This window comes from Vigna umbellata, chromosome 7, assembly GCF_029865625.1.
Source record: "Vigna umbellata cultivar VRB3 chromosome 7, Vumbellata_1.0, whole genome shotgun sequence".
Lineage (NCBI taxonomy): Eukaryota > Viridiplantae > Streptophyta > Magnoliopsida > Fabales > Fabaceae > Vigna > Vigna umbellata.
In genome coordinates this window covers 36,035,640-36,051,329 of record NC_142171.1, presented here as the reverse complement: position 1 = coordinate 36,051,329, position 15,690 = coordinate 36,035,640, and the positions used below count along the sequence as shown (strand labels likewise).

General features: G+C 36.4%; 1 pseudogene; it reads left to right on the top strand.

Moving 5' to 3' along the window:
* Positions 1-396: 396 nt before the first annotated feature.
* Positions 397-1,569, top strand: LOC148195857 (uncharacterized; annotated as a pseudogene).
* Positions 1,570-15,690: the final 14,121 nt, after the last annotated feature.

Here is a 15,690-nt window from a genome sequence, read left to right as displayed (position 1 = left end):
TCTTTTGCTTGTGCCTCTAATTACGATTCTCCTTCTGCATGTTACTCTGATTGTAATTCTGCTGACTTTTATGCTGAGAACAATATGACCCATCCTCCAACTTCTGAGAGCTCTCTTTGGGAGCCGGTTTCACCTAATGAGGATGGTGATCATTTAGTTCTCACCACTGGACTGATGAATTTGTTGCCCAAGTTTTATGGTCTTGTAGATGAATGCCCACATGAACATTTGGATAGGTTTTATCGAATTTGCTCTTTAATGAAACTTCCAAATGTTCCGGATGATCTAGTTTTCTTAAGGGCATTCCCGCACTCATTAGAAAGAGCAGCAAAAGATTGGAAAGACTCTCTTCCTCCAGGATCCATTACCAGATGGGAAGATCTTGAGCATAAATTTATGAGCAAATTCTCCCATGTGCAAGATGGATACAACAACGGTCTTGGATGGAATGACCCTACCTTGGGATGGTACAATGCTCCACAACATCAATATCAAGAACCACCATTCCAGAGTACTTTCATGCCTCCACCAGTCCAGCAATATCAGAGTCAGCAATATGATGCTTCTGCCGAAATAGCTCCTCAGCCTTCTACTTCTGAGCCTACATTGTAGGAGTTGTTGGAGCAGTTGACCATGCAGAACCTGCAGTTTCAGCAAGAGACCAGAGCGTCCATTCAGAGCTTGAATGACCAGATAGGGCAGATGGCTACTCAATTAAATCAGGAACAGTCTCAAGATTCAGAGTTACCATTTCAGACTGTTCAGATTCCAGATGATGATGATAGTGGCATCAACATAGAAGATGGGGAGAAGAGTCATGAGCTTACTGTTGCGCCACCTACTTTCCCATCGCCCTATGGCCTTACTCTTGCACCTGAGGAGACTTATGAAGATTTTGAGGACCAGGCAGGTATAAGCAGTAATTTTGAGCCAGGTAGACCATTTTCATCCTCCACCACTATCCCAATTTTTAGGGAAGTGGAGGTAAACATACCTCAAATTGATTATTTTGTTGATGATTGTGCTATGCATGATTATGATGTTGATAGGTATGTTGATGATTATATTGTTGATGAGTCTGTTCTTAATTGTCCTTCTCTGCATGATGAGAACCACTTTTTGCTATCACATCCAAATGTTTATTCTCCATGCACTGAACATGAATCTGAGTCTGTTGTTGATATTGCTTTTGAATTTGAAATTGATTCATGTTCTGAGAGTATATCTGTTGTTCAGCCTGTTACACTGGGATTGGGTGTTATACCCCTGCGTGTCAATTCTTTGGAGCCACAATGTACTAACCATGTTGTAGGAGGTACATATGAATTTGACCAACATGCACCCCTAGTGGAAGACAAGGGTGCTTACATACACAACAGTTTGAAGATCAATAGGCACCGGCTGAACCCACTCATCAACAATCTTTGCTTCTTAGATCCAGCTGTGGAGGACATCTCCCTGCTTGATCAAATCTGGAGGATGAAGCAATTCTTCCTCACAACTTCCTTGCTAGATCCAATGGTGGAAAATATCTCCCTACAAGTCCAAAATTGGCAACTGCCACCATGATCAGGGGAGTTTTCTTTCTCTCTTCTCCCCGTTTCCCTACTTTTATTGCACTTGTCCATGATCTGTTGACTGTTATGATTTCTGATCTTATGCTTATGACACATTGAGGACACTGTGTAGTTTAAGTGTGGTCTATTGGGGGAGATTTTTATTTTTCTTCGTTAGTTTTTGTTTTCTTGGTTAAATTTTTTCTTTTTTTTAGGTTGTTTTTGTCACGTCTTGTGTACAGTTTTACATATTTCTCTTGATCTCTGGACTTTGTTTAGGTTGTAGATTTTTCCTTCACTTGATTGATACTTATTGGTTTGAAATCCTTGCTTTACTTTGCTTGGGAAGATGATTATGATGTTTGAGAGGTTGAATTGATTGTGACAATTACCCTGTGTGAGATTTGAGTCACTTTATGTTCTTTCTTGTGTGATATGACTCTTGATTGCTTGCGCATATGCCTTGGCTTGACTCTTGTTGATAATTCTTGATTGATGTGCATGTTTGGAAGTGATAAAGGCATTTTTGTTCTTGAGCCTCTCTAGCCAAATAAGCTTACCTTGTTCTAACCCTTTGATAACCCCTTTTGAGCCTATAATTTCCTCATTTCTTTGTTTTGAAGCTCATACACTAGCTCTAAGTAAAAAAAAAAAAACCATGATTACCTTAACCTTAGGGAATTTTGGAGCTTTGGAAGTGTTTTGGGAACAAGTGTGGTCTCTTGGGGGTTTCTAATGAATTGGCTGGTTGGTTCCTCTTCTTGTTTTGTGTTCAGAAATATGATTTATATCTTGTCTCTTACAGTTGTGTGCTAAAGAGAGAAAAGAAAAGAGACAGGATGAGAAAAAATATAGAGAAAAAAAAAAGTGAAAAAATGAAAAAAAAAATTTTGAATAATGGAGTCAAGAAGAGGATTTAATTAGAGGTTTTGGGTGTATTTGATTGTGTTTTCACTTGTTCCCCATTGCTCCTATATTCTTTTTGGTTTGTAGCTTCTCATCCATATTTATCCTCCCTTGTCCTTGGCCCCATTTCACCCATAAAAGACCTTTTGAATTGAACACGCATGTGTTTGAGTATTGATATTAGAGACTTGCCAAGTCTATTTGTGTTTGTTTTCTTGAGTGAATTGAGTGACATTGATTTACCATAAACACTTGAGAGAAACACTGATAGTGCATCGGTGAGGTTTTGTTACTTTTGATTCACCTCTTGAGCTGATTGATCATTTTGCCATGTCTTGAATTACTTGGATGATTTCATGAGTATCTGCTTTCTCTGATTCATTCTGTGTTGGAATTGTCTACTTCTTTTCTCTGTCCAGATTTCTTGAGGACTGTGTAAATTCTGTTTGTTTCCTTGCGAGTCTTTGTTTTCTGTGTGCTAAGTTTGTGTCATACCCTGGATGTCCTTTGAACTATTCCCTGATCTGCGTCTTGATTTTGCCCAGGAGTGCAAAAGACTAAGTGTGGTCTATTTTGATGAGTCAATATTTTGTTCACTTCACTTAGTTTATTGTGCTAGAATTAATCAGGAAATTGTGCTTAAATGTCCGGTATTTTTCCGTTTTTGTTAATTGTGCTTAATTTGATCGGAAATTCGTATTTTAACTAATTTGAATTGTCTGAGCTTATTATTTTTATTATTGATTGGAGGAAAAAATTTTGGAAATACAATTTGGGACACTTGAAGGTAAAACGAGTGAAGAGGTGTGAATTTCATATTTAAGGGTACACTGAGAGAAGATGTTGTTGATTTCACGTGGAGTCTTGACCTTAGAAAGCTCACTAATTCCATTTGCATTTTTATAACACAAAAGCACAGTAGTTGTCACGTGAACAATTTGGTTCAATGCTTTTACTATTCAAGCTTTTATTATTGAAATGTGCTTTTTGCTGTTTACATTCACGTATTGCTTCTCTTTCTTTCTTTAAGGAAAAGTGATTATTAATTAGTGAATGGAAAAGCACATGGTCCAGCCGAGAAAACCAATTGGAGGTGCTGCCACGTTTTTTTTTTGGAAGTGTCACAGCCCACACGCTGGCAGCAGGGGGTGACGAACAGCAAAGAAGCATCCAGCAGCTGGTCCAGCAAGGCAATTGGCCCAGCAGCGAGAAGAGGGGTGCACAGTAATTTAATTTTGCCAGCACACTCCATGCACACGGCCAGTAGTAAAAAGAACCAGTAGGAGTTTTTGAAAAAACGGCAGCACGCTAATTGGGCTGGAAAGAAGCAGGCACCACACGTCCAAGCACACGGTCCAGGGGCTTCACGGAGTGGACAAAAGCAAGGGCTCCAGCAGTGTTGAAGAGGTGTCTCGGTTTTGGGGGGCATCTAGCCGCCACTCTCTGAGTTTATGTTTTTAGGCTTTTGGCTTTGAACGTTTTAGGAGGAGGTAAGAGAAAGGGTGTCTTAGCTTGGTGCTGGAAGAAGGTTCTCGGCCTGGAGCTGTAGCGGCCACGGAGGCTTTTCTTTTTCTCACTTAGGAGAATGTAGGAATTTGATGTTTTTGCTTTGAATCAGGAAGATCCGCCACCTTCATTTTGTGTTACTAGCATTTTCTTTCTTTTGTTCTAGAAGCAGCAGGGGAATTGAATTTTCTTTTCTTTCTTTAGAAAATAGCACGCTGACTCATGGGAGAAGAGACGTTACGGTCTGGATGAAATTTTTACAGCATATATATTTTGGCTTTTAAATGGAAGCGGGGATTTTATTTTTTTTTGCTTAGAAAAATGTAGCGCATTAAATTTGAGAAGGGTGGTGTCACGGCTGGGCTGGAGAGAAAGCACAGGTGCTGATTCATTTTTATGGAGAAATGAAGTGGTGTTGTCACGGCTTGGTGACGTCCTAGACTGTTGCGTACTGATTCACTTTAGAGAAAGGTGTGCACGGGAACGAGAGGCAAGGAGAAAGCTGGAGGTGTCACTACTGCACTTTGGAAGAACACGCTGTCACATGATGAGGGAATTTTAGAATGCACTTTCATATTCTTTTGAGAAGCATGAAGCAGTCTGCTCATTTGAAAAAAACGCTGGGATTTTCTTTAGGTCTTCATGAACAAGTTTCATTTTTATATTTTAATTTGCATTCAGCATTTTTCTAATATACATTATGCCTTTTACTATTTATGCTTTCTTTCCTTTTCTTTTAGTACTGTTATTGCGTTTCAATGCTGTGCCAATGCTATTTCGTCTTTTCTGTTGTTTAATACAATGAGCATTTCATTTTTAGCTTTACTGTTGCATCCTAATGGGTCCAAATAATTAAGCATTGAATATGTTTTTCTTATTTATTTCTTGCATGTTAATTAGTTCACACATCTTGCTTTAGGACCATTCAATTTCTGTTTTCGTTCACTATGTTGTCTACTTTGTTCGGCTTTAAGTGGTACTGTTCAGTTTTACTTTTATCGTTCAGTTTCGAGCCTTTCTTTCCTGCATTTCAATTTCCATTTTTGGTTTAGAGATCGTTCGGTCTCAATGTTAAAACCGTTCGGTCTCTCTTTAGAGATCGTTCGGTCTTCAGGTTTTCCTCATTTCTTTCCACATATTTAATTATGTTTGGTTGTATTTAATTTCCAATTTTAATTTTTTCCGCATCAAAAACAAAACTTTCACAACCCCCCACTTCGTGTTTGATCTGAGACTGAACCCACATTTGGTCCTTGAGAGACGACCTAGGAGTCACTTCCTAGAATATACTGCATTAAATTTTGCAATCAACTTTTGTGTGAGGTGCGACCCTCTTAACAGGGATACCAAAGTCCAAATGAAGTAGTTCCCTTAAGATATTTTAGAATTCTCTTAACTGCAGTCAAATGAGATTCTTTAGGATTGGCTTGGTATCTAGCACAAACACAAACACTTTGCATAATATCTGGTCTACTAGCAGTTAAGTATAGCAAGGATCCTATCATGCCTCTAAACATGGTTTCATTCACTCCTTTTCCAATTTCATCCTTATCTAAATAACATGAAGTACCCATGGGTGTACTAGCTTCCTTGCAGCTATCCATACCAAATTTTCTAAGAATTTCTCTACAGTATTTAGTTTGGGAGATGAATGTTCCACCATTCATTTGTTTTATCTGTAGTCCTAAGAAAAAGTTTAACTCACCCATCATAGACATCTCAAATTCACCTTGCATTACTTTTGCAAACTCTTCACACAAAGAATCATCAGTTGACCAAAAAATGATATCATCTACATAAACTTGCACGATTAAAATGTGTTTTCATACTTTCTTAATGAATAAGGTTGAATCAACCTTTCCTCTAGAAAATTCATTTTCAATTAAAAAGGTACTAAGTCTTTCATACCAAGACCTAGGTGCTTGTTTAAGACCATAAAGGGCCTTTTTCAACTTGTAAACATGATCAGGGAATTTAAAATCTTCAAAACCAGGAGGTTGACTAACATACACTTCTTCCTTTATAAAACCATTTAAGAAAGCACTTTTTACATCCATTTGATAAAGTTTAAATTTCATCAAAGATGCATATGCAAGTAATAATCTAATTGCTTCTAACCTGGCTACCGGTGCATACGTTTCATCATAATCTATACCTTCCTCTTGACAGTATCCCTTAGCAACTAGCCTTGCTTTATTCTTTGTGATGTTTCCATCCTCATCAAGCTTGTTCCTGAATACCCATTTTGTTCCTATGACTTGGAATTCTTCTTGTTTTGGAATAAGTTCCCAAACTTCATTCCTTTCAAATTGATTTAGCTCTTCTTGCATAGCAATGCACCACTTGTCATCTTGAAGAGCTTCCTTTATATTTTTAGGTTCTACCTGAGACACAAAAGCAACAGTTAGATAAAAGTTATTTAAATTATGTCTAGTAGTTACCCCTTTTGATATATCTCCTATGATGTTGTCCAAAGATAGTCCTCTTGGTTGTTGATAGCTTTTGGAATCAACGACTTGGGGTGTTTCTTGAAGCTCCGGAGGATAATTTTCATTTAGATACATCTCCTCAAGGGCTTCTTTTAAGTAATCCTCATCACCTGCAATGTATCTATTTGACTCAAGAGGATTTACCTCAAGGTCTACAATCTCATCAAAGACAACATGCATTGATTCTTCAATTATCAGTGTTCTTCTATTGAACACTCTATAAGCTTTGCTAGTCAAAGAATATCCTAGAAAAATTGCTTCATCAGATTTTGCATCAAATTTTCCAAGATTATCTTTTCCATTATTTAAGACAAAGCATTTGCATCCAAAAAATTTCAAATGAGATATATTTGGTTTTCTACCATTCAACAGTTCATATGGAGTTAATTTTAGAATTGGCCTAATAAGCATCCTATTTAACACATAACAAGCACTACTTACTGCATCAGCCCAAAAGTATTTTGGCACATTAGATTAATTCATAAGTGTTCTAGCTAATTCTTCTAATGATCTATTTTTCCTTTCAACAACACCATTCTGTTGGGGAATTCTAGGTGCAGAAAAATTATGTGCAATGCCAAATTCTTCACAAAATTTTCCAAACGATTCATTTTCAAATTCACCACCATGATCACTTCTTAAAGTTTTGATTTTCAAATCTTTTTCATTTTGAATACGTTTAGCAAAAGTTTTAAATGCTTTGAAAGCTTCACTTTTCAGAGTTAAAAAGAAGGTCCAAGTAAATCTAGAGTAATCATCAACAATTACAAGAGCATAGTAGTTTCCACCAAAACTTTTAATTCTAGATGGACCAAACAAGTCCATATGCAAAAGTTCTAAAGGTTTTGATGTTGAAATCATGCTTTTAGATGCAAATGAAGATTTGGTTTGTTTACCCTTTTGACATGCAGAACAAAGTTTAACTTTCTCAAATTTTAGTTTAGGCAAACCAATCACAAGATCCTTAGAGATTAATTTATTTAAGTGTTGCATGTGAATATGTGCAGCTCTTTTGTGCCATAGCCATGGATTTTCTTCTTTAGCAACTAAGCATGTTATACTATGACTAGATTCACTCTCAATATCAATCAAATATATGTTATTATGCCTAACACCTTGCAAAGCAATTTCAGCAGAATTTTTAAAATAAACAGTACATTTGTTACTCTCAAAAGTTACCTTGAAACCTTTGTCGCATAGTTGGCTTATGCTTAGAAGATTATGTTTGAGGCCTTCAACGTATAAGACGTCTTTTATTGTCAAAGTGTTTCCTCCTCCAATGTTTCCAGTACCCATTATTCTGCCTTTATTGTTATCCCCATACGTTACAAATCCTTGCTTCTTCTTCTCAAAAGAGATGAATCTTTTCTTGTCACCAATCATGTGTCTTGAGCAACCACTGTCAAGATACCACAATGACTTCTTTGACTTAGTAGATTCCTACAAAACAAATTAGCAAGAGTTTTAGGTCTCCAATCTAATTATGGGTCCTTGAGGTTAGTTCATGCAAGTATAAATCATTTTACAACTTTAACCCATGCATATTTACCATTTGGAACACCAAAATGTTTAATGTTGCATTTGTTTGATGTGTGTCCATGCTTCATACAGTAAAAACAACAAACATTGCTTACTTTGTTTTTAACAAAAGTCCCTTTTTCAACCCACACTCTACGAGTTCTTCTTACTTTGGACTTATTTATTTGATGCATATTTCTATTTTCAACATTGCTTTTCTTAAGGTTTATCTTAGCATGTGAATTATTCTTGGTTTCCTTTGTAAGTAAGTTTTCAAGTATATCAATATCAAACATATGATTCTTACAAGACAAGCATTCAACATGTTCAACAATAGCATTTGCATCAGATAATTTTGTTTCTAAAGAACTCACTTTATTTCTTAAGACAACTTCATCATCAAGCAACTTTTCATAATTCAATTTTAATTCATTGTGCTCTTTCTTAAGTTTTTTATGTGCAGCATCAAGTTTTTCAGATTCAATCAACAATTCACAAAAGGCCTTTTGCATGTCTAATTCACTAGATTCAAAGCTGGAATCACTTACTTGGCTTCTAGTATCTTCTGAGTCAGCCATTAGACAAATATTGGCTTCTTCATCTGAATCACTTGAGCTTGTTGAGCTAGATGCATTGTCTTCCCAAGCTATGTATGCTTTCTTTTTCCTTTGAAATTTTCTTTCCTTCTTGTCTTCACTTTTCTTACTTTTTGGACACTCAGATTTTACGTGCCCTCTTTCTCCACAACCGAAGCACTTTACGTTTGATGGAGATTCTGGACTTTCTTTCCTATCTTTGTGAAACTTGTCCTTTCCCTTTGCTTTCATGAACTTTGCAAATTTCTTTATCATCAAGCTCATGTTTTCTTCATCATCAGAATCATCTTCTTCGATCCTCTTAGAGCTTTTTCCTTTAGATATTTCAGACTTGAAAGCTAGAGTTTTCCTTTTGCCTTGATCCTCTTCAGCAGTCAATCTCCTCAGCTCAAGTTCATGCTCACGGAGCTTTCAAAACAAGATTGGCATTGACATCTGAGTAAGATTTTGAGATTCCGAGATGGCAGTCACCTTTGGTTGCCAAGTCCTGTCCAGAGATTTCAGAATTTTCACATTAAGTTCATCAGTATCAAAAGTCTTACCCAACCCTGTTAAATGATTCACAATATGAGTGAATCGTTTTTGAACGTCAGAGATCATTTCTCCAGGTTGCATTCTAAACATCTCATATTCCTGAATGAGAGTGTTCTTCCTAGCGCGCTTCACGTCCTCTGTTCCTTCATGAGTGACTCTGAGGACTTCCCACATTTCCTGTGCTGTCTTACACACTGAAATTCTATAAAATTCATCAAGTACAATAGCAGATGAAATTATATTGCGAGCTTTAATATCAAACTGAGCTCGTCTATTTTCTTCAACAGTCCAATTAAAATAAGGTTTTTCAGTCTCTACACCATCAACAGTATTCATAGGAATATAAGGGCCATTCTGTACAGCTTCCCAGATACCTCTATCAACAGACCCCATAAAAATCTCCATTCTCACTTTCCAAAAAGCATAGTTATCACCAGTAAACAGTGGAGGTCTGTTAATGGAAGCACCCTCAGCATATACATGGTTTTGATTTTGACCGGCCATTTTCGCAAATAAATTTTTTTTTTTTGAAAAACTATCAAAGCAAGCTCTGATACCAATTGTTGGTATCGGAGGGGGTATTTTTCGAAGAGTATAGCGCAACGGAATTAAAACTCAGAGAGCGGAAAGCGTGTTCGATCACAATTAAAAATAATTTGGTCCTTTTAGTAAAAATAATTTTCTTTCAGAAAATTAATCAAACAGTTGATATACGTAAAATAATATGAGTGTAGAGAATAGAAAAATCACACAGATATTTTTATCCTGGTTCGATTCAACAGAATCTACGTCCAGTCGTTAATCACTATAAATAGTGATTAACAGTTCCACTAAAAAAGGTTTAACAGATTACAATCAAATGAACAGGAATAAAACGAAAAGAACTACTCTACCAACTTGAAGAGAACCGCTCCGGCAATCGACCAACGATTCGCAAGCTTCTCCTTACACAAGACCAGGCAGAGTACCTTGCTAACTTGAAGAGAGTCTGCTCCGACTATCGACACACGATACGCGAGCCTCTCCTTTCACAAGACCAAGCAAGGGAACAATGAACAAAAAGCTCTCTAAGAACGTTCCTCTGACACACAGTGTTCTAAGCTTATCAGTTCAAAAAACGTTACCTTCTAATTTCTCCAAATCAAATTATATAGCCAAGTACACTGAATGCCAAAGGTCAGCTCCCAACTGCCATGAATAATCGATTATTGTAAGTGATAATCGATTATTCAAGTCCATTACAGAGTTTTCAAAAAAGTGATAATCGATTATATGAAGTGATAATCGATTATTCAAGTATGACTTGTGATAATCGATTATTGCTTAACCATAATCGATTATACTAGTAAAAATTACAATGTTTAACATTTTCCTACTACATTCAAAATCTACAAGTTGCTTTTTTAAATATTTTCCTACTACATCCAAAATCTATAAGTTGCAGCATCATCAAAACACATCTTCAGGTTTTACCAATACTCCTTATTGGTAACACATGTCTTGGTCGCCACTTTCAGATCTCCCTATTTCCACACACTCTCAGGCACTCTCCAAAGAGTTCTTTACACTTTTTCCTCCTTCCCCCTTCACAAAACTTCTCTTTCAACCATTTTTGCATCAAGTTTCCATCCAAGTTTGGGGTTTGGTGAGAGGATTGCTATTTGGGGCTGATTTCCTCATATTCCTAGAGCATTCTAAGACAATGAGTGTTTTAGGGAGTTGTTTGTGGTTTACTAATGCTTAACAATGTGTCTTATGGTTTTGTGAATTGTGTTTGATGTAGGGATGGCCTCCTCATCGGGAAAAAGAATCAAGACTATAGGATCCAAGAAGAAGGAGAGGAGGAAGATTCGGATGATAGCAGGGGTTGATGAGGAGCTGAGATAGCATCTACGGATGGATGTTATCACCTCTAGAGCAGGATTTTTTATCTTTTGTTTTGTACTGTTGAACTTATTTGCTTCTGTTTTTAGAATAGGTTTGATGTACTCAGTATGAAACTTTATCTACTATGATGGTTTGCTTGTGATTTATGCATGATAAGTATTGCTTGATGATGCTTGGATATTGATTGATGTGGAGATTGTGCACTATATGCTGATATACAGGTGGTTGTTCACAAGCTATGTGAACAGATGCATGATACTGTGGTTGTGATTATGATGCTAAGTACGATGTGTGTGTGGAATGATTGGAGGAGCCTATATGTGAGGTTTTGAACTCCCGAGTTTGTGTGAATGAATGCTATTACATTGAAAGCATGAATGACTTTGCCTAGGTTTCTATGATTGAATCACTTGCTTGTTTGTATCATATGATCAAGGCCATTTGTTGGTAACCCTTTATTAGCTAAATGCATGATTTTAGCACAATAAAAGATAGCACAATGTGTTCTATCCTTTGAACCCTTAGCTTTGAACATGATTGAAAACCCTTTTTGAAAAGCTTTACCTTGAGTTGAGTTGAAGATATCTTGTGGTATTGATAAATGTTCAAGTTTGGGGTTGTTGAGAAGTATAGAAAGGAAATATGAAAAACATTGAGCTAAGCATATGAAAAGAAAAATAAAAAGGAAAGAAAAGAAAGAAGAAGAAAGGCTCAATGCAAAAGAAAGTTGGGAAGAAGGAAGAATGGTTGTGTGTAGATGATTCACTTAACTCAAGGATTTTATGATCCAGAAAAACCAATTTTCTTGTTAACCCAGCCACATTACAAGCCATAGAAAAGTCCTTATGATGATACTTGCTTGTGAATGTGTTTGATTGTGGTTAAATGAAAGGCAAAGTTAATTCATGTAACATTGTGATAGTAGAGTGAAGGAGTGACCTCTTATACACTTGTGTGTTTGAGTGAAACCCTTTATCTATTGAGGAAAGATTCCATGAACACATGTTTACATTTATGCTTAGTTGATTAATCATTAATGAGAATAACATTTGTTGGATATTATGTGATTATGTGAACACTAAAGCATATGTGCATCTTGACTGAATTCTTTGTGTTGAGCTGATTTGAGTAATTACATATCTTAAAAGAAGGAGTTTTGAATGTGGTGAACCATTGTATGGATTGGTGGAAGATTGAGTTACATCTTGTTTGCTTGAGGACAAACAAAGTTCTAAGTTTGGGGTCGTGATAACAGTTGAAAAAATGTTATTTTCATACTTAATTTTGACATTAAAAACAACCTTTATGACTTAGAAAGTAGCTTGGAATCATGCTTTTGTTTATGTTTTGGAAATAAGAGAGTTGGATGGGTTTTATACTTGGTTTTCCTTGTTTTTGTAGGTTTTAAGATGAATTGAATGGAAGAAGTGAAGGAGCCAGAAGTTGGACTCAGAAAAGGAAGAGAAAGTGCACAAAAGAAGAGTCTCAAGTACCGCTCAACGCCACTTTTACCGCTGAGCGGCACTTTGAAGTCTCGCAGTCACCGCTGAGGGGTAAACTGCAGCTGAGCCTCAAATAGAAGAACCGCACTTACCGCTGAGCGCCATTTTATTGGGCCTTGGGCCACTTTTCTGTAATTTTTAGAAGGCTATATATGGTTTCAGCCGAATTAGGGTTAGTATCTTTGGCCATAGCGAAGAAAAATCACACTTTCTTCACCCCTTGGAGGAGGATTTTGGATGCTCAAGCACCACTCTTCAAATTCTAGGGTTCTATCTTTCATTCTTTCATTATTTTTCATCTAGTTTCACCATGATTATGGTGAACTAAACCTTCATTGTTGTTTGGTAATCAACGTAATCCTTTGAAACTCTCATGTATTGAATTTGTTCTTTAATCCATATGCTTTCTTTCATTAATTGTTAGGGTTTTTCTTCTATACTCTATGCATGCTTTGTTTAACTCCTTTAATTGCATGATCAATGATTTTATTTGCATGGACACATATAGATAAATCTAGACATGAAGAAATTCTCCCAATAGTAATATTGCCTAGACATAGGGATAGGAGGATTGGTTGCCTTTAAGCTTCTGTGTGAATGTAATACAAGAATAGTTTCTAGGGAGACAAGACATTGTAAATTAGTGATTAGGAGTAGGCTTTCTTCGCCGAGACATCGGGTTTAAGGTAAATTAGAAAGGGGTCCTTTGGGAGAACGATACTTGGTTTTACCTTAAACCCGATGTCTCGGCGAAGAAAGCCTATCCTTAATTATGAGTTCATACAATTCCTAGCATCCCTAATAATTAATTCTGAAGCAAAGAAGCTTAAAGGCAACCAACCATCATACTCCTATGTCTAGGTTTGTAATATACTGTTGGGAGAGATTCCCCATATCTAGATTTCCCCATATGTGTCCATATCGACAAAACCAATAATCATGACATCGAATGAGTTAAACAATGCATGCTTTGAGCAAAGAGGAAAAACCCTAACTATTAATGAAAGAAAGCATGTATCATAAAAATGATATTGAAGACCAAATTCCATACAAGAGAGTTTCTAAGGATTTACATTGATTCCCCAACAACAAAATAAGTTTAGTTCTCCATCGTCATGGAAGAACTAGATGAAAAACTGTTATTTTCATGCTTAAAGTTGATACTAAAAGCAACCTTTAGACTTAGAAACTAGCTTGAAATCATGCCTTTTGTTTATATTTTCAGAAATAAGAGAGCTGGACAGGTTTATGCTTGATTTAAGTGTTTTTGTGCAGGTTTTGAGGTGAATTTGGTGAAAGAAGTGAAGAATAAGAGAGAGGACATTAGAAAAGACAAGAAAGAGTGCAAAAAGGAGAAGTCGAAGGCACCGCTCAGCGGCAAACTACCGCTGAGCGGCACTCAAGAGGTGACGTTGGAACCGCTGAGGGGCAAAATGGCCGCTGAGGGGAAGAAAGAAGACGCGCAATCACCGCTGAGCGGTAAATACCGCTGAGCGGCACTTTTTGGGCTTGGACTTTTGTAATCTTTTGTAACTCTAGATTAGTATATAAGGGCTTGCACGTCCTATAGTTAGGATCTTTGGCAGAAACGAGGCAAACACTCTCTCTTTCACCCCTTTGAAGGAGGATCTTGGATGCTCAGGCTACCTCTTCACCTTTATTGGGTTTATTCTTTCATACTTTCATTGTAATTCATCTAGGTTCACCATGAATATGGTGAACTAAACCTTGTATGTTTGTTGGGGAATCAAAGTAATCTCTTGAAGCTCTCATATATGGATTTGTTGAGTACATCTTTGAATTAAGACATATGCTTTCTTTCATCATTAGTTAGGGTTTTTCCTCTTTGCTCAATGCTTGCATTGTTTAACTCATTCTAATGCATGATTATTGGTTTTGTTGATACGGACACGTACGGGGAAATCTAGATCCGGGGAATTTCTCCCAATATTATACTGACAATATTATATTGGTTGCCTTTAAGCTCCTGCACTCATGAACTAATCATTAGGAATGCTAGGAATTGTATGAACTATTTGATTAGGGAGAAGCCATCTAGAATGGTACATTAGAGAGTGGCATTAACAATGATGATTTGAATGTTGAATTCCTAAAATATATGAGAGTGGATGAGATGAAATTGACCCCCAACAACATATTCATTCATATATTTCCTTGAAAGTGTTTATCTTTTGTCTTTGTCATTGATCAATTCATGCATACATATTTAATTTTCGTCTTTGCATATTAAACTTCAATTATTGTGTTCTTAAGTCTTAGCTAATCAACAAATCACATAACTAAACTAGGCCGTGAGTCCTTTGGGAGAACGATACTTGGTCTTACCAAGTTTATTACTTGAAACGATTCGGTCATACTTGCCGATTGTGAAACAAGTTTGTGACATCATATTTTGGTGCTTACAAATTTGTCCATCAAGTTTTTGGCGCCGTTGCCGGGGATTCGTGGTTTAACTGGTTAATTTGTGTGATTATTGATTATCTTTGACTTTAATTTTGAATTTCTGTTTTTATTTTTTATTTTTTATTATTTTATCTTTTTAGATTTTATTTTTTTTTCCTTTAGGTTAGATTTTAGTTTTATCTTTTTAGATTAGATTTTATTTTAATTTCGAATTTTTATTTTATTTTATTTTTCTGTTTTTATTTTTCTGTTTTTATTTCCTATCTTCTTATCTTTTCAATTATATCCTTTGATTTTTTTTCTTTTCTCTATCTTTTTGTGCTAACAATTGTTTTTAGGGTTTTGTGCCTAATGTCTGCAGAATGCAATTTGGTCAAGAGTTTAACTATAGGGGCACTCAATTCTACCAAAGTAATCTCAACCAATGGTGGGAACCTCACTCAAGCATGGATCAAAGCCAATTTTGGCAAGCTGCTGGACAATTTGAGAACCAACCACAACAACAATGGCAGCAATAACCCTTTCTATCAGGAAGTTTGGATAGGTTGGAGGACACCCTTCAACGATTTTTGAAAAAATCCGACTCTACTCAGAAAAGCATTGAAGAATCATGTAAAAGAATGGAGATGCAACTTCGTCACATTAGTCAGATATTAAATGATGATGTTAATACTGATGTTAACCTTAAGGAGGAAGGGCAAGTCATTATCACTGAAAGTGACAAGATTCTTGATGAGGAAAAATTAGAGGGAGATGAGGAAAGGGTAGAGAG